The sequence below is a fragment of the Podarcis gaigeae genome, assembly GCF_964106915.1.
Source record: "Podarcis gaigeae genome assembly, chromosome: 5".
In the NCBI taxonomy this organism is placed as follows: domain Eukaryota; kingdom Metazoa; phylum Chordata; class Lepidosauria; order Squamata; family Lacertidae; genus Podarcis; species Podarcis gaigeae.
This window is the reverse complement of record NC_139681.1, coordinates 33996444-34016948: the sequence shown is the minus strand read 5'-3', so window position 1 is coordinate 34016948 and position 20505 is coordinate 33996444.

Genomic DNA, 20505 nt, shown 5'->3' with positions numbered 1-20505 from the left:
TGTAAACTTACCCAAAATTTGTGATGCACTTCCCCAATCAAGCTGTGCTTGCAAAAATCCATATATCAGAAAACATTGTGCATAAAAATGAGTATGTCAGCGAAACAACATTCAAAAATCCATTCTGTTAAGGGGAAATGGCTTACAAAAACTTACTTCGGAATACGTGTGCTATTAATGATGTGCATTTCATGTATTTCTGTTGTTGCTCTTGCTGCACTGACATTTCAGTGTCATAAACTGCTCTGAGAGGAGCATGGGCCTCACATCAGGCAGTTTTTGTGACTGCAGTGCCAATTAAAAGCAAAGAGAATTCAGGCTGTTCACAGCTGCAAATATTATGCATTAATATAAGCTCAGAAAAGAATTAATACCGTGGGAGCTGTAGGCCACCACCATTTTATCATTGTCACTGGAGCTTGAGGTATTGCAGCTTCGATAGCTGCAAAGTAGGGGAACTTTTGATTGGGTGTTGGAGTCACTTTCCATACTATCTTCAACATGGGTTTTCTAGCTTGAGTGGGATCATGGACCCAGTTTATAAAGCAGGGGAATAATGCTTATAGCTGTATAGGAAGGCCTGAATATCCAGCATGCCAATTGCTTTGTGGGTATGAAATATAATAATAATAATAGGAATCCAATGTTGCACTAAGGAAGTCACTGCTTGATAATATGATCTCCCTTGTCCTCCCTGCATCTGCTGTTCTGAGGGCACATAGGGACAACTGAGTTGTTGTTGTTGTTGTTGTTGTTGTTGTTATCCACCTTTCCTCCAAGGAGCTCAAGACATGATCTCTGCCTCTGTGTTTTATACTCAAAAGAACAGTGTGTGGTAGGTGTTTCAGAGACAGTACAGTGGTACCTTGGTTTAAGAACAGTCCTGTTTATGAACGATTCGGTTTACGAACTCTGCAAAACCGGAAGTAGTGTCCGGGTTTGCAAACTTTACCTCGGTCTAAGAATGGAAGCCGAATGGTGGAAGGGCACCGGTGGCAGGAGGCCTCATTCGGGAAAGCGTGCCTCAGTTTAAGAACGGCTTTGGTTTAAGAACGGACTTCCAGAACGGATTAAGTTCATAAACCAAGGTAGCACTGTACCTGACCCTAGGTTGCCCAGTGTGTTTTGTGATTCAGTGAAGATTTGAGCCCTGGGACTCAGCTACATTAGTCAAAATACAGCTATTTGAATGCATTATAAACATGCAACACCAAATGGCACCAGAGAGCACAAAACTTTTCTATAGCATTTTTCCCTTTGTTATAATGATTTATTTTCTGACTTATTTATAGTGCTTTTTCCTGTGTGTAGATCCACCCTTGGTCTCCATGGCCCTAGTCCAACACTACAGCTACTACACCGCACAGGCTCTCTGTTTGTTTGTTGGTTGGTTGGTTGGTTGGTTGGTTGGTTGGTTTGTCTGTTTGTTTTTATGTGAGTGTCCCATATGTCCTTTCCTGACCCACTGGAGAATTGGCAGGATATAAATGTAAAATGTAATACATTCTCTGATGTTTCTTAAAAGTCGTCAGGATAACTCTGGGCCACATGGCTTCTGGATAACAGAGGTGGGTTTCTGTTTTGTTTTATAAAAATGGTTCAAAGGAAAGAAAAAGAGTTATTTCCAGAAATAACAATAAAGTTTCCTTTTCCCTCCAAAAGAAACTCCTTAAAAGATGAGGGTTCTGCAGGGAAGAAAAGTTTGTACACAGCATGTGGTGTTTTTAAAGTAGTTTGCTTTGGCTTTCTATTTTGAGTACTTATCACATTTTATGCAAATAACTCTAACAGCCCAAGGATATATGACAAAACTAACCCAGTTCAACACTGACAACATTTGTTATGTACTGCAAAAGTTCTTGACAGAGCTGGAGAGCAAAAGAAAATAACTTCAGACAAATCGATCAAAATCTCTCCTAACTTCAAAACACAACGTATGGCTAAGCAGCGCAGATAGTGTAAGATGTTCTGCGCCAGGTTTTTGTACTCAGAGACTGCAAATATTTCCTGCTGCTGGAATGAAAATGATGGGTAGCATTAATGAATTATTCCTATGATTTAATTTTCTTTTTTAAAAAAAATCAGTATGGTGGAAGCATATTGAAAGAACAAATGTTCTGCCTTCTGTTCTTGAATCTATAAAATCGTGATGGAGAAAAAAGAACAAGATTGAAATTAATGCCCTTGCTTTTTTATTACAGCCAGAGAGAAACAACCACATTGAGCTGGACATAGATACTCCGAAGTATCGCTTAAATGCTATACCCAGGGCTATGGGTATATTTTCCCTTGCTAGGACAGAAGTGGGACCCCACCAACCAAAGAGACTGAGCCTTCCAACCAAAGAGATGTCAGCATCATTAGCTTTTGACCGGACCAAATACCAGTGGCAAGAAGAAACTGAATCCACTTCCCTCTCTTCCACCACAGACAACAGTAGTATCAAAGCTGTCAGTGCTTTTTGATCTCTTTGATAGGAAGATCCTTGTCCACAGCAATATCTGTGCAGTACTGTTATGCAGTCTGCTCCTTGTGCACAAGGAACTGTGGATTAGACTGAAACCATTGCCTTGTACAAAAGCCTATAAACAGTGGAAGCTCCTTTCATATTTCCATGGGTGAAAAATTTCATGCCAGTCATTTACAGAGTAGTGAGTTTCCTTAGTTAGCTGTGGCTTTGTAGCATCTGTTAATTAACAAATGTGCAAGCTGAACTGGAAGGAACAGTTGGGTAACCAGACAGGCAGCAGACTAAAAGCAAGAGCGATAGGAGAGACCGATTTTTGTAACTGGATTGATTTCAACTCTGGACATGGGGCAAATAAGAGACAGTGGCAATTTCCACTCCTGTTTCTGTTTTTGCTGGAATTCTAAGACATCCCTAGTGCTGAGCAAACAACTTATTCTATGTGAAGTAGTTTTCTTCCACCTTTCCTCCAAAAGACTTCAAGACAACTAATAACCATCAATCCAAACAGCATGAAAATAAAGCTAATAATACAATTTTTAAAATGCCATATCAAAATATCATCGTATGAGAGTTCATATGGGAAAGTACCTACCATTTCAGAAAGAGAAACCAAATGATACTTCCCATTCACATCAATAGGTCAACAGCTCATTGAAGGCAATGAGTTTTAGGCATGCTGAAGGGTAGGTAGTTTCTATTGACAATGATTTTGCATTTTATGAAATGCAGTGCTTTTTGCCATTTAACTTTCATTTCCTTTTGATATGATGGTGGGGGCATAATTTTGTGGCTGAAGCATTTTCTTATCAACGCAGAATTGCCACCATAATTTAAGGCATTATAAATATAAATGGGAACGAGGCACAAACATTTCCCACAGTCAGCACAATACAACATTAAAATTTCATCTGTTTCTTTCCAATCTCAAAAGTGAGATTGGTCACATCGTTGCAATAATCATCCTATAAAATCTCATCTTATTTGAATGAATTATTACTTTTTTCTTTCGTTCTGGTCTAATGTCATTTTTACTGCACATCCATGAAAGTTTTTACTGTTAAAAGCTGGATGGGACTAAAGTCTCTAAAGCCTCTTATCTGCTTCAGAAAATGGTTTAAAGTATATCAAAGAATATATTTTTGAGAACAATATAATTTCTCTGCAATATATTTTTTAAAACCCTAAAACTTGGCTAATTAGCTGTAGTAGTATATTATATTTGTTCATGCTGAGTAATTGCATCTTCTAATTTGTTTATTAAAAAAATTCAGACAAAGTTATGTCATTTGTGGATATTAAAGATGCCTCAACTTTGCCTGAAGTTTTGTGTTTGTCTGTGTTTCTGTGTCTGTGTTTCTAAAGCAACTTACAGAAAAGCAAACTGTCATGAGTTATTCATAGCCATTGTCAAGCTCAGTTTGTAGTAATTGTTTCTAGTAGCATCTGATATTATTGTGCGCTAATTCTGTTCCCAAAACAACATAGTTTTGGGGCACAATCATTACCCATTGCTTTGGATTTATGGAAGGATTGAGAAGTAGGATACAGTATCCCCACAACTGGTTTACCTTTAGCCAGAGGCCTGGCTAGTTGTTGTGTAAATACATACTTTATGTTTTGAGGAAACAGGTTGTTGCAAGAAAGTGTGATGTAAAAACTCCTGTCATTCATACCGTTCATGGTGTCTACCCAGTTATTACAATTTTCAGGCAACCCTTGCTACTTGACCAGAATTGTTTCTTTGGCATTCCCCTTTCACAATTCACAATTCCTCGAAGTAGAAGTTCCCCAGTACCACTTTGCTATCATAATCTTTCAGCCAGTAAACTGGTCTCTTCCCCCTTAAGGGGACTGCTTCAACAATTGGAATTCCGCATGAAAATGCCCCTTCTTCAGCTTTTGTCAACTTAAATGGGCCATCTCTTCATAGACAGGCTCTTCCTCAGATATCAGTGCCATTGGCTCATAAATTACCTCTCCGCTGCTGTCTGTGATACTCCAATCATTAGAGGCTCAGCTGTTTGGAGACTTATCATGCATGCACTCAGGGAGTACACAGATTCACTTGGGGTCAGTTAGATAAGGTTCCTTGAAGTGCCCAGGAGTGATTTGATTTGCAATTGCTACATCTAACATAATCAGGTAAATGCTTGATCTTTCTAACAACACAGTACATTCACCTAAATAAATTTCATGTAGATATTCAGGAGTGCATTCATCTTCTTTACTACATGCTTCTCCTACAGGAACTTAGGGAGTGTGTTTATTTCTGAGCAGTATCCCCAACCTGTGATGTTTATACAATTTAATATTAAATGTACACAATTTCATATGCAAGTTACACCATTTTTATATAGAAAAAAAATTAACTTCTAGTAAAAGGGGTGCGACTTCCAGTGAATAATAGATATTTGAATAATAGAATGTATTCAGGGCTTCAGTGAACATTTGGGGTGCCATTTCTTATCTGTAACAGAACCTGGACCACATTATCAGTAAGTACAGGCTTTAGATGACGTAATATGATTTTCAGGGCCCGGCTTTCTTTTGTGACATGAGAGACAATTTTAGACAATGCGGCACTGTCAGGATACAGAAGCAATTTCCCTTTGCCATAAGGAAATATGTGTAGGACTCCAAGAAATGCATGTTGCTATGTACAATGTATGCTTTTCTTGGATTGAATCTTTTGCAAAGTTAACACCATAGGAGGCAATGGATGCAGTCAGTACGGAGCTCAGATCAGTCATATACATCACTTGAGGCCTGTTTCTTATGACTTGAAAATATTTCTTTGGTATGCCCCATTAGCTACTGCATCACCCAGAGGTTCATTATTTCTGGTTCCATCACAGTAGATGAACTATTGCAAGCAGCCTTCTCCTTTGCACAGACAAGTTAACAATACGGGCAACAGGAAGCTTCTACAGCTGCAGTGCCTCTGCTGACAATGCCAATAATCCTTGTATCCAATATCTCAGGGACAGCGTTTTTTTTTAAAAAAAATAGTTGTTTTTATTAAAGGATTTTCATAGTTAACAAGGCTAAATACAATGTCTCTGCTTTCAATACAGTGGTACCTCGGGTTACCGACACTTCAGGTTACAGACACATCAGTTTATAGACTTCGCTAACCCAGAAATAGTACCTTGGGTCAAGAACTTTTTTTAATACATTCTTCTGTCTTAGATTCAATAGTTGTGTTACCTTCAACAATGATAGTCTCCAAGCTTTTTACATTGCAAATAGTCTGGGATGCTTCCTTTGATACTGTACTGTAGGTATCCCACCTGCCCCCCCCCAAAAAAAAATTCAGCCAGCCTTAAGATAGGTTTATAGCAGTCATAGGCAAACTCTGGCCCTCTAGATGTTTGGGACTCAATTCCCATCATCCCTAGCTAACAGGACCAGTAGTCAGGGATGATGGGGATTGTAGTCCCAAACATCTGGAGGATCGGAGTTTGCCTTTGCCTGGTTTATGGTTTCTGATTTCTCCTGCCTTCAACAATGTATGGCAGGAGTTTGAGGTGACATCAGCCTTGCATCTGATGCTCTGGTAGAGCTGTGAATAATGCCACCCACATGTGGTCACTTTTATGTCTTTCTTTTCCTAGTGGAGCCATTTTCATAACAGGCATTTTTGTATTTGACCTGTGAAATTATCTGGAACTTGCCTGTATCATTCCTCAGGCTCCTTTCATTCCTTCTTTGGTTCATGAAATGGGCATTGTATATTCTTCCATAATGACTTAAAGGTAAAGGTACCCCTGACCGTTAGGTCCAGTCATGGATGACTCTGGGGTTGCTCGCTCATCTCGCTCTATAGGCTGAGGGAGCCGGCGTTTGTTCACAGACAGCTTCTGGGTTATGTGGCCGGCATGACTAAGCCACTTCTGGCAAACCAGAGCAGTGCACAGAAACACTGGTTACCTTCCCGCCGGAGCGGTACCTATTTATCTACTTGCATTTGACATGCTTTCGAACTGCTAGGTGGGCAGGAGCTAGGACGGAGCAACAGGATCTCACTCCGTCATGGGGATTTGAACTGCTGACCTTCCGATCAGCAAGCCCTAGGCTCTGTGGTTACTTAGGCTCAATTAGAAGACTTACTTAGGCTCAATTAGATTTCAGAATTTGGATACGTACAATTGCTCAGACAACACTGCAGTTGATTACATATAATCAATTAAAACACACATGATTAATTCATTTAAAATTCTCTACTCAGATAACAGTACTCAGTTGAGTATCACAGCGTGAGGTTGTAGCAAAAAAAACAACCCCACTTTTCTCAGATTATGTGGACATCGAAGCAAATGACCTTCATACTTGCTGTCTCTAGATTTGAAATTCTGTTGTGAAAGTTGACGATGAAAGGTCAGCACAAGGTCAGTAGCTGTCTTGCTGCTCTGACTTCAAAGGACAAATAGATCAGGGCTCCTGATTCAGCGTTTCCAGCCAGTGGCTGGGAGGCTGCCAGTGCTTAGGCTTCCCCTGTGAGGCTGCTGACTCAGCCTCTCTTATTCCCTGGCCTGCTACAAAAGCACATCTCTCCTTTGATAAACAATACAGCCATTAAAACATTCAGGTTAATTATCAACATTAAATTCAGAAGAGCCAGAAAGGAGAATGTGCTTTTGCAGCAAATTTATAGTCAAACAACTTCCAGAGGGGTAGCCCAGATTGTTGTTCGTGCTGTAAAAGCCTGAGAGTTTTGTGGGACCTTAAACACTAGCTGATGAAGTGGACTCAAGTCCTCAAAAAGCTTATGCCATGAATACACTTCTCGTTATTAATATTCCACAAGACTCCCTGGTGCCAGAGCTGAGCAACAGCTCACAAAATGAAACTTGGGAGAGCGAGAAAAATTCAGATGTAGCTAGCCTATCAAGAAAAATAAACAGCCTGTAATAATAGCAATGACTTCAGGTTACATATGCAAGAGATTATGTATGTAAATTTGATTTGTCCACACTACAAACAGCCTCTGTTGACGCTGGAGAATGTTGGTCATCTGTAACTGCAGAAATATGAGCCAGAAGGTGGAGCCTGTCATAGTTTGTTGCCCAGAAAAAGCCCCAGCCTGAACCAGTTATTCTAAATACAGGAGAAGCAATGGGCAATGAGGACTAGTGGAGTCACTCTGGAACCTGGGAATACTTAACTGTCATGGGGCAACAGCACAATTGTGCCAGAGCTTGGAAAAAAGTTTGGTCCCTGCATGAGTGCAAGAATTTTCCCCCTGCAACATGTACACCAAAGACAGAAAACAAGAAATGGCCGCTCCCTGCAGTCTCAAGAGACACTCCATATTAAAGGTGGCACTATCTAGCAGTAAGAGCTTCACTCTTAGAGTGCTAAGGCATCACATACAAATGTGCAAATCTACATACTGATTATGTAGCAAACTTTTTTTTGCTGGGGACGAGGTATAATTGCAAAAACTGCTCTGAAGGGTTCAGGGACTCTCTGCAGCAGAGTGTGGGGCTGCCAGAGGGAGAAGAGAAACTTGAAATCTTATTGAGGAAGTGGATTTCTGCTGCGCAACCAGGTGGACCTCACTGGATATAACCCATATTATTTTGAATGCTGGCGAATACATTTATGACAAATAACATGTACATATATACTCAGAAACATTTTCTCCTCTTGTGTGTCCTTCTGATAACAGAGCAAAAATGTTTTGTGGGCTAACATTTCACCAGATCTCCTTTTTCATGATGTTCTGGACTGCTAAACGGGATATATATACGCAGTAATCAACTGCTGGAAATGAATAATTTTACAGTGATCCCTTTCATTCCTCATTTCACAAAGCAAATACTCTCTAAAGAAATGCGCAAGAAAACAAATAAGCAAAGGATGAGCAGTGCAGGGTTTTACTTTTCCTCCCGTTGTCCGTAAAAAGTATATGAAAGTCAATAAGAGACAGAACAAGAAAGCAGTGTGTGTGAAAGACTATATAGCTTGAAATTCGAATTGGACATGACATACCCTATGCAGTGTGACAAGTCAGGAGTTAAAAGAAACACAGCTCTTTGTAGATTGCATGGCAAGTGTCAATTCAAATAACTCTTTGATCTGGTTTTTATAACAAAGTGAGCTGGTTTTCCTGCCTCAGCTCCTTGTCTTTTAACAGATTGTTTTATGGGCTTTTGTCTTTTAAAGTTTGATGATGCAGTTTCTCTCCGTGAAGAGTTACAGCAAAATCTCAGAGCAGAAAGCAGACTTTAGTTTTAGGCTATTAATATCCACAGTATCCTAAAATGCTTGCAAGATTATTAACTAGTTTTTGGTAGCACAAGTAAACACAGAAGTGATTATTTCCTCAGTAATAGCTTACAATATGCTGCATGCAATGGAGCAAAATTCGAGTACTCGGATTAGATTGAATATAATCTGAACACTCAAATGCAGCAAGTACAAGGTATTAAATTTCTTGGAAGCAGAGATGTAGAAGGCTGAATATTTAGAACAGAATATAAAAGTGCAATCAATATGGAATAAATACATGTTTTTGTGAGATGAAACACTGATATACAGGGGAAGGGGTTGAAAGCTGAGAGTGAAACACATAACATCTTACAAATGGAATACAGTTCTATCTGGATTTGAAATGTAATAATATCCAGTCCCCCCCCCCCCCCGCAATTTAGGAATCTTGGCTAAAGCATCCATGACAGATGGCCACCCAACCTCTGTTTAAAAACCTCCAAGGGAGGAGAGTCCACCACCTCTTGTGGGAGTCTGTTCCACTGCTGAACAGCTCTTACTGTCAGAAAGTTTTTCTGAATGTTTAGTCGGAAGCTCCTTTCTTTTAACTTGAAGCCATTGGTTTGAGTCCTACCTTCCAGAGCAGGAGAAAACAAGCATGCTCCATTTACCATGTGAGAGCACTTAAGATGTTTGGAGATGGCTATCATGTCTCCTCTCAGTCTCCTCTTTTCGAGGCTAAACATACCCAGCTCCTTTAACCGTTCCTCATAAGGCTTGGTTTCCAGACCCCTGATGACCTTGGTCGCCCTCCTCTGCGTACGTTCTAACTGGTCAACATCGTTCTTAGCACATATCATCTTACAGGAAATTGCTTTGCAAAAAAAAGTGTATATGAGACAAAATTGCATACAAAAATGTGTACAATTAGGGAAAATTCAAGCTATAGTGCTGATGAAATTTCACAAGCACTTCTTTTCTTAAAAAGCAAAAATTACAAACTGGTATGGAAATACGGAGAACTGAATTTAAGGCTGGGAAAAATGAGAAATTGAGACTGACTCCCTGGGTGCAGAGATGGGAGACATTTGTTTCCCAGCCCCACTTTTGCCGTGTAGCACTCAACACTTAGGAAAGAATTGGGGTGGGGAGATAGGTAAGGAAGAGTTGGGGAAAACCCATTCAATGAAGCTATAATCAAAGACAAGCTAGAATCAAGCTAGGACCCAGATCCCCCTATCAGAGCCACAGGATTTCAGCTTTTAAAATACAGCTACATTGATGCCATGCTGGCTGTTACCATCAGGCATGCAATTCTGTCATACAGCTGGGATGCATCTGTCAAAGGTTCTTTCCGCATTGTATAAACCCTTCCTTGATAAAGTCATTTGGCTTTACATATAACTGCCCTAGTTTATTCCATCTTTTAAAAAAATGGAGGACAGGATCATACAATAAAATCATACAATTTAAGCAAATGAATAGGGCTGCACATTCAGCTAAGCCTGAACATGAAGTATAATTAGCATAATAGTAACCTTTATTGTTTCTCTCAATAAAAAAAACAATTTCAGAAAATTATCTTCCTTTTCCCGGAGAAATGCATATTAGCAGTTCCAGCACAGCCAGAAGGTAAAGTAGACCATGTTTTATGAAGAATTTTCTGTAGGTCCAGACCAATTTGTGCACTGTTTATTCTTTTATGACTACTAAAATACATGGTGATTTTTAAAAAGAAGAGTGGGGAATAAATGATTTCCCATTAAATTTGCAGCACTGAGGTCATTTAGATATATACTTCAAATGCTGACTGAGTTTATGAACTTTGCTAACAAGCTGTGATAAAGTCTGAAGACAAGCTAACTTGGCAATCCCGAAAAAGTAATTCAAAGGAAATGAAATTATCTCATTCTTCAGTCTGACATTTTAAAAAAACCAATCATATTAATATTCTTTAAAGTAAAAGATGTTGAAAACTGAGGCACATTGACTAATTTATACTCCCCCCCCCCGTCCCCATTCTCAGAAAAGAAAATGACATTTAAGGTGAACATTTTTCTCAGGTACCCTTAGTTAAATATGGTTTTCAAAGTCTGACATCATTTTCTTAGTTGCGTGTCGAGGTCCCCAGGTCCACCCCAATAACTCACACATCACACAGAATTTTTTGTTTAAGATTTTTGGCAATAATTTTGGCCACAACTTTATTAAAATACAAATTGGTGAGTGGTTGCTTAGGCATTGGTTGCAACTATCTGCCCCCACCATGGGGGACAGTCTGACATTCCGCACGATGCGAAAGTCAGAATGGGGGAATACACTTGGGGGTTATGCGGAGCAGGGAACCTGCCCTCACCCCAAATGCAACCAGGAGCTCATTGCTATGGCCTGAGCCCCTTTGACAGAGTGGACAAGCAATAGTTAGCCCCCAATTCCTTTAACAGAATCCCTTGCAGCAGCAGCATTAGAGGGGCAGGCACAGCCAATCCATGCCCCTCAACCAACCAAACCATAAACCAATGCCTAACCGCAACCTTACAAGTTGTGATGATTTGCTACGCAGTAGGCAAAAACCAAATGTCCCCAGCCAATCAGCCAGATGGACAAAATTCCTACCAGGCCCCCGCTCCAAAGCAGACGACCCCATGACAGGCATAGCAAGGTCAAAGCGAACAACCCTATTCTAGGGAGGGAGGGACGGGCAATCCGATGCATGGGCGAAAAGTGGAAGCCCTAGCCTCGTGCAAGGAGCCTTAGTATTTCTGGCTGTCAATCAATAAATGGCAACATTAACTTCTTCCCAACAACAAGTGAAGCCCCAATCGCATCAGTGGCCAACGATCAGTTAGCCCGCCCCCAACTTTGGAGTGTCCTGGGGGCCCCCACCGCAACACGTGCTCTCCATGAAGGAGAACACGCTTTATTAAGAGGGGGCGTGACCAGAAAATGGACAGCCACATTCACACCCTATATTAAAACATTGTGATACCACTTTAAATGGTCATTTATTTATTTTATTTTTATTTTGAGATAGCTTCCAATTAGACATGCATGCACTAGGATCCTATGCTTAGGATTGTGGTGGCCTCAACAGATCTGAAGCCAAGCCTTATACCAGAGACTGAAGTGTTTGTGGAGGTTGATTCCTAGGAAGAAGAGAGGCAATGCATTCAGACCACTTTAGACTTAATGGGTTCTTATCATGACAAGGATGCAACAATTTCCAAGCAGGCACAGCAAATATCAAACTCTTGTTAACTCTTAGAAGAACAGTTCTGCTTCCCCAGTGGATCCAGCAACCATCTATGGCATTCTTTAAATGCTTCTTTTAATTTATTATTAATATTAAAAGAAAGAACCTCACACACTTCAGTGAACGACTAGATTTGTGCCCCAATATCGCCTCCTATCTTTGCTCCACGCGGAGGCCTCTTGTTGACTGGGATTCAAGGATGCTCTGTAGAGCACTGCCCCAGGGTGGTCAAAAGAGTACACAATACTGGAATGCCATTTCAGTGTAGAGCAACACCCCGTGGAGAACATCTCTCTTGCCTCAGGGCCAGTGAGAAGGGCAAAGAGGCCACCTTATAGAGCAATGCTGACTTTCAGCAGCTGAACTTCAAACCACATTTGAAAATCAGTAAACTTGTCTGTGCGATGCTGTTCTTCAGTGGGGGCAGGAGGGGGAGAATCTAAAGGGAAAGTGTACAAGCTCTTTTATGTGATGACATGAAGACAGTTCCGCTTTGATTTTCAAAGGCTTCCTTTCTTTGCTTCATTTATAATCGTGTAATACTGAACTTTTATGTTTCTGTGCCCATGGATTTCTTTTAAGGGTATCTTTGATCCCACCAGTGAAGAGCCATAGCTCACCCATCCTGAAAAAGTTATGCTGCCTGTGGAACTTTTAAAAGCACAAATGTAAATACAGCACCCAACTGGCTTCTTTTTATTGTGAAGTGTACTTTGCTGGCTGTTTTGAAGGAGACTGGAAAAGAAGCACAGTCACTCCATATGCAGAGATCAGTGCTCTGATGCTTGCCTCTGATTCTAAGAGGTGCAGATCCAGCTTGGGTTCATGGATGTGGTAACATGAACCATTTTAACCCTCCCCTCTTTATGAACCAGCCTCAAGTGGGGAGCTCTTAGTTACTCTGGGTGAGATGGCAACAATTGAACCACAGTCTAATCTGTCAAGAACTTCCACCAGGCAAGAAATGCACACCAGGAATCCTGGCCAGGAACAAGAAAATCATTGCCATCAGATTGATGTGAGCAGTTTGAAGGTTGCAGTTTGAAATTAGGTAAAGTTCCAAAGATCTGCTTCAAGGATAACCAAAGTTCTAAGGATGAGGAGTTTACATTTTAATGCAAACCGACTCAATTCATGCTTCTAGATCCATTCCATGAACTAAAATGTTGCTACCCCTTCTCAATTTGCACTTCTCTGAATTTTGTGATGTCCTTCTCTGACCAAAAATGTGTGTATCAAGCAAATTGCATATAAATATTAGGAGAAATGTGCAAATTCTCTTAAAACAGTTATTTTTAAAATCACAAACAGATGTAGAAATAGCTTGAACTGAAAAGACTGATGGGGAAAAGACAGATTTTTTTCAATTGCTACTTCAGGCACACCTGGTGGGATGGTTGTTGTTGTTGATGATGATGATGATGATGATGATTTTGTTAAGCCAACTGTCATGGCATGTCATAAACTACTTTTGAACAACCTGGTAGCATCTCAAGAGTCATCAAATCTTAATGCTATCAAGGTTCCACAAGCCATATCTATATCCAACCCATTTTTATGTATGGAGGAATTCAACCCCACACTAATTTGATTGCTTTATCAGGGCAAACATCTCCCCTCCCCTCATGACACCCCCCCCACCAGACAATTGGGGGAGGGAAGGGGGAAAGTCCCACAGGCTCCTGCTAATACAACTAGTTACTTGAATCCAGTCCTTAGTAAGTTCCCAGGGCAACTTACTCTACCAACCCTTCTTGCAGGTACGGCAGTTTCCCTCCACATTTTGCCTGCAAGAGGAGAAGCAAGAGGAAGAGAGACAGTGTTGAGCAAGAAAGGTGAAGCAGAGAGAAGTGTTTTGGTCTCAGCAGGTTGGGTTGCCATCTTCTTTATGGGCTGGGGATGTCCCTTTCATTAGCTGGCTGATGAGCAGAAGTAATTCATCGTACACCGAACTCCCCTCACTGTATCTTCGTGACAGAAAAAGCATGAAGTCTTGTCTGTCATACGGGGGAAGTATCCATAAGAAAGAAAGAAAACCTACAACAGAATACTCATTCAGGACTGAGGTTCAGAGTGGTTAATGTGGTTTCCACATCAGCCATCTGGTCAGCCACAGCCTAAGGAATCATGCAGATCCACAGACAAAGCTCAATCCTGATTCAGCACTTCTACAACTAACCTTTCCGCAGACGTTGCATCTGCCTACAGTGTCTCCAACCACCAAGCATCCTGACAGGTCCTGCAGGGTCTAGCAGCTGGCAAATATGTTATCAGTTGCATTTCCCATATCCACAAAGGCATTTATTCTAGGTGAGAGAGGGAAAAGCTAGGATGCTTGCAAGTGTAGTCTACACCACATATCTTTTATGAATGCCCTGGGCTTTAGCAACATTTTCTTCCTCCAGCCAAGCAAGGTTCATGGCTCTGAATCAAATAGCATGCTGCTAGATTCCATTCATAAAGACTGATAGCATTCAATGCAGGAAAAATGGCTTATCCCCTTAGGAAGTAACCCTGTCAACCTTATACAGGTGCAATAAATACGAGGATTAGAGGGTTGTAGGGGACCATTCAGAGAGGACGGCTTTACAATGTAAGGCAATGGTTTAGAGTAGCATTTTACTCAAAGGACTTGTCAGAAGTCTTTTGCCTGGGTTTTAGAAAATAGCTCCAATCTACAAGTCAATCCTCCTCAGCCTTTGAAGGACGCCGTCTCAAATGTGTATCGGCAGAATCCTGGAGGCTCACTCATAGAGATTTGCAATTTAATGGTGATTCCAAAATCATTATCACATCCCCTTAGTTTCATAAATTACATGTTTCGTGACAGTCCACAGGACATGGAGGACAACAAGCGTAGGAAAGAGCATACACAGTAATAGTGTTTAGAGTGGTTGATCACTCATCAATCAACAACGCCGTGTGCCAGAAGTTAATGATGTCGTTACACTGTGTGTTGCCTTTTTGACATTTTGGACCACAGCCCAGTTCTTCCGGTGCTGGATAACTCACAGCAGGATCTTATGCTGAGCCCTTTGGGGCTTAAATGTGAATCAGAGGTGGCAGCAAATTACACAGGGATTGGATTTTCAACCCAGGTTTGGATTGCCTGCCACATGCTGATCCATTTTTGACTATAGTGGGTTAGGCTACCCTGGGTCTCATTTCAATCAGAAATGGATCTACACTGATTCCTTTGATGCTTAACAGGTAGGAGCAGCAAAAAAGCTACTTTATGCTGTGGGAGACCACCTCTCTCAGTATTGTTTACACTGCCTGGCGGAGGTTCTCCAGGGTTCCAGGTTGGGAGTCTCTCCCAGCCGAACCTGGAGATGGCAAGAACTGAACTTGGGACCTTCTGCATACAAAGCAGATGTTGCACCCCTGAGTTGCGTGTGTGCTGGGGGCTTCAGTTGCTATTACAGGCATCAGTGGGACCAGTGGGACCTTTTCCATATCCTTTCACTTATCTGAGACACAGCAATGCTTTCTTTTCTACTGAATTAAAATATTATTTTAAAAGGGCAGAGGAGGGGCTGAAGCCATGAATGCTGCTGCATATGTACTCACATATAGTACTTTCAGGGTAGCTGAGAACTATGGTTTATGGGATGTTGGGGAACAATAAATTCCCCCTAATACCATTAGAAAGTTTGTAATTTGACTATGGTCTCTTAATTAGGTTATTGAACCCTACTAAAGAACCCCATGGGACGTGGGTGGCTGGCCGATCGGAAAGTCGGCAGTTCGAATCCCTGCAAAGGGGTGAGCTCCTGTTGCTCGGTCCCTGCTCCTGCCCACCTAGCAGTTCGAAAGCATGTCAAAGTGCAAGTAGATAAATAGGTACCACTGCGGCGGGAAGGTAAACGGCATTTCTGTGCACTGCTCTGGTTCGCCAGAAGCGGCTTAGTCATGCTGGCCACATGACCTGGAAGCTGTACACCGGCTCCCTCAGCCAGTATAGCGAGATTAGTGCTGCAACCCCAGAGTCATCCATGACTGGACCTAACGGTCAGGGGTCCCTTTACTTTTTCCTAAAGAACCCTACAAGAAGAATTTGAGGGGCAATACACATAATGTTGGTTATTCTTTTTGACGCTGACAACTACCACCCTTCTGGCCAAAATTGCCATTTTAGTGAGATATTTTTTTAAGGTCTCAAACAAGTTCCATTGCTTATGTATTGGGCCATAATAATAGAGATCACTTTGAGAATTCTCTGACCTTCTTTCCAAAAGCTTCAAGCTCTTGCTACTTTCTTTTTGTTATTTTAATCAGGTTTTGCACATTATTTGTAACACTGTATTTCTAACCCAGACTCTGCTGGGAACACACCATTCCTGGAGCAATGAACAAATTGTATCATTGAAGTTATATGAGGTGAGGGAAACTTTGTTAATAATGTTTTACTTTGAAAACAGTTCACACCAGATGCTGCTTGTATCCCTTTCATTTCTTTTGTCATATCACTTGAAAAGTGGCTTATGGCTCTTTGTTCTTATCTCCTTTTTTTATTTATTGTATTCCAAAAAAGAGAGGGGGGGGGGGAAAACTTGCAAAGGACAAATTTTCAGAGAACACGGCCACAAATCAACTGGCAGAAATTTGATGGAATCATAGTTTAAGGCATGGCATCCCATCACAGCAGCGAACATGGCAGAAAGGTGCTTTGATCTTATTTTTCCACTTCTTTATATCTGTGGCAGGGCTTAGCTACACCACAGTGCATAAGAATGAATTCTAGATATGGCTGGAGACATGGCCTATTCAAACTGATTTTTACCTCAGCTATGATTCTGATAGAAACCACACCTCCTGCTCTGCAATTAGCAGAACAGGTCCCATTGGTGCCCTGCAATGGAGGACCATAGCTCAGTGGTGGAGCATCTGCTTTGCTTGCAGAAGATCCCAGCTCCAATCCCTGGCATTTCCAGGTAGGGCCGGGTGAGTTTCCTGCCTAAAAACCTGTACAGCCACTGCCAGCCAGTGTAAACAATATTGCCAGAGCTGGAGTCAGGGATAGGTCAGCAATAAAACAATTCATCACCAGAGGCCTATGAAGTTAATTCTTTATTCGATGAAACAACCACAGCTCAGGCCTAGTAGTCTCAGCAACTCTTTCCAGGAGATCATGCCCCAATGAACCAATTGTGAGGACTGAAGGCCCCTGCCTTTCCTTCACTCTCTAAGGCTCCCCCCACCCCCACCCCCCACATACCCAAACACCGGCTCCTTCCCCAGCAGCCTAAGGCTTCTCCTGCTTGCCTCTCACTGCTCCACCCTCTTCATCTCTCTATGTGTTCTGGGAGATCAGGGGGAGGAGTCACAGCAGGAGGGGAGATTTCCTGTCTTCTTCCACTCAGCCTCTAGATCCCCCTCCTCACCAACCTCTGAGTCTGCACTGCTCTCCACCACAGCCTCTTCCTGCTCGGTATGCCCTGTTGCTTCTTCTGCTCCCAACACCTCCTCCACCCAGTCTATTCCTTCTCCCTCTGACCACTCATTGGCATCCCACCACCAATCCACTGGCTCTGAGCCTTTTCCCTTGGGGGTTCCCTGGGGATTTCCCCAGCTTGTGTCTTCCACCACTCCTCTGCATCTAGCCAGTCCATGACAAATATTGAACTGGGTAGGGCCAATGAACTGACACATTATAAAGTGGCTTCCCATTTTCAATTAGGCTCAAGTTCAAACCAACATCTGAGGCCTCTTTAGGAAGGAAATAATGGTTTGGATTCAAAGAGGTCCATAAGCATCCACAAAGCACTTTGTGCATACTCATGGTTAGGAAGCATGACTTCGGGTGCAGCTATAGCTCTTCATGTCACATCAAAAGTTGTGTTGGTCCTCGATATTCAGGAGATAGAAAGGGAGGACTCAAAAGTCTCTTCAGATCTCGGCCTCTCTGTACAAAGGAATGTTCACAGAATACAGTGAAAGCATCAGTATGAAGAAGAATGAACAGAGAATCAGCTCTCACTGAGAGTGCAATTATCACAAAAATATTCTGTGCTACATTTTATGTTTGTTGAATAGGTAGAAAATCCTAAAACCATTGCAATGATGCAAGCTTCTGTTTTATAAACTGCCTCACCTCTAACAAGTAGCTAAGGAAAGCATGATGTTTGAGGAGCCCTTTTTCTGCTTTCCAAGGGCACAGATGAAAGAAGCAGTTTGTGGGTATTGCTTAGGCTTCCCAGGAGGAGGAGATAAGGTGAAGTTTCATGAATCCTAAGTGAATCTGTTCAGGGGTAGGTAGCGTATATGAAACCACAATCACTCCTGCAGTTACTGCGGCACTCGTATTCCCAGGAAAGCATCTCAGAAATTACTCTTATTTCCTGCTCAAACTTGATGCCAGCATGTGCCAAAACAATTGGTAAATGATAGCATCCATTTTTTAAACAGCAACAACACTGGTTTTAAAGTATGGGCAACTCCACACTTTACATGTGAGGCTAACATGGAAATATGGGTACATTCTTCAGAGATCCTTTGGGGTGACAGCTCCCTTTTGAGTGTTTACTCCTTGGCCAGATTTGCTTTCTCATGATTTTCAATGCATCAGGTTGGCCACTGTGAGACTGTTGGACTAGATGGGCCATTGGCCTGATCCAACAAAGCTCTTATGTTCTAAGAATGCCAGACCTTATTTTGAGTCGTATTTCAGTGCATGTTTTGCTATGGCAGAGGTCCATAACCTCAGGACAAGAAGTCAAAATTTGGCACTTTCTTTCCGCCCCTCTGCCCGGACCATATCCCATCCCAAGCCACACACCTTAGTGGTCTTGCTTCACACTCTCCTTGACTGGAATGTGTCCTTGAGCCCCGAGATGCCTCTTGCTTCCCTGGATGGCTGACAGAGAAGGGTGTGAGAGTGTATGAAGAAATGTCTACTGTACAAAGATAAACATCCATCTTCATAGCTCTACCCACTTTGGCCTTGGTTTCCCCATCTAACGCTGGCATGTGGCCCCTGGAAGCTTGCCCAGAAAGGAATGCGGCTCTCACGTTGGAAAAGGTTCCCTACTCCTGTGCTATAGTTTCATGTTATTCTTGAGGAAGAAAGGAAAAACCTGACACAGAGCTTATGGGATGGGGTAAGGCAAAAGAAGCACTTGCTCAGTAATGCAAGTTCACTGGTGATAAGCGGAAAGAAGCTGCTGAAGGAAGCTGCCTTCTTTGGTTGTAATTTCAGATCAAAAGAGGGGAAATTCCATAAACTGACTCTGGCTTTCATGCAAGATGTTTTTATTGCTGCTTAAGTACTTCAGTGTGAGAGGAGGGGTGGGGAGTCGCAGAAAGCTTTTCACTCCCCACTCGCATTGGGGTTTTGGTTGCTCCAAGGGGAAGATACTTTATCTCCCCTGTGCTTTAATGGTTCTGTAGCCCAGGTAGGATGGCTGCTCTGCAGTTTCAGTTATTGTTCTGTTCAAAGCCACAGGGCTTGTATTCAGCCTCTGAAATTAAAGTTCTGCCTTGAAGATTCAGGAAATAGCAGTCTGCTCTTCCACATCACTTTTGATGTTTCTCCACACTCAAGGAGAGCTTTCACCTTTTATATGCCAAAAAAACCCCCCAACAATACGAACAACAACTGAAGTAGTCCTTCTAATTCTCAAAGTCAGCCAGGGGTTGGAGAGGAGAGAAATTGTGCTTACAGTACTTTGTGTAATTCAGCACTCATCTTTTTCTTGCTCATTGCACTCTGAATAACTTTGGTCATTGTCTTAATGTTACAGGCTTTGTTTTTAACCAGGCCTAAGGAAACAGTATCTCTGCCGTCAGATGAGATTGAAGTGGGTTGGTACAGGAGAGACCAGGGGGCAGCATTGTGGAGATGCCATTGCCAATGCATGACACATACATTCTTTTTTAATTGATTGATTGATTGATTGATTGATTGATTGATTGATATTTGTCTACCTCTGGTTTCTGACTGTAGCAGGAAACTCTGCAAAATCTGCAGTCGGGCTAGGTGTCTATCAGATGCTGGCCAAAATCTCAATGTTATTGAATGACAACAATATTAGGCCCAGTTTTGAGAAGAGAATCTAGAGCTGTAACTCAGTGGTAAGGCACATGCTTTGCAGGTTCAACCTCTGGCAGCTTCAGATGGGCTGTAAAAGACTCCTTTCTGGAATTCTAAAGAGCTGATGCCAGTCAGTGTTGACAATACTGAGTTACATCCAATAGCCTGATGTGGGTTATCTAAGGCAGCTTGCTATGCTGGTTATCTAAGGCAGCTAGATGTCATGCAGGGAAGAAAAGGCGAGCACTTTTACCTGCAGAATGTAATAGGTGCATCATACTCTATCCATGTCAGGGGCTTGGCTGAATCGGGTGCAGAAGGCTACCCTGACTCTGCAGTGGAAGGAAGGTAGGCACAGACAGAGCAGCCTTTGTCAGAAGAGGAAGAAGATAGCTGCCCCTCCTTCCTGTCACGTTCCCAGCAGAGAAAGCAGTAAACTCAGGAGACTCTCAGTCGGAGGAGGAAACAGACAGGTCTGAGATAGTTGTTGAACAACCAGGAGGGGGGAGGAGTTTGGAGGGCTCTTTTTTTGAGAGC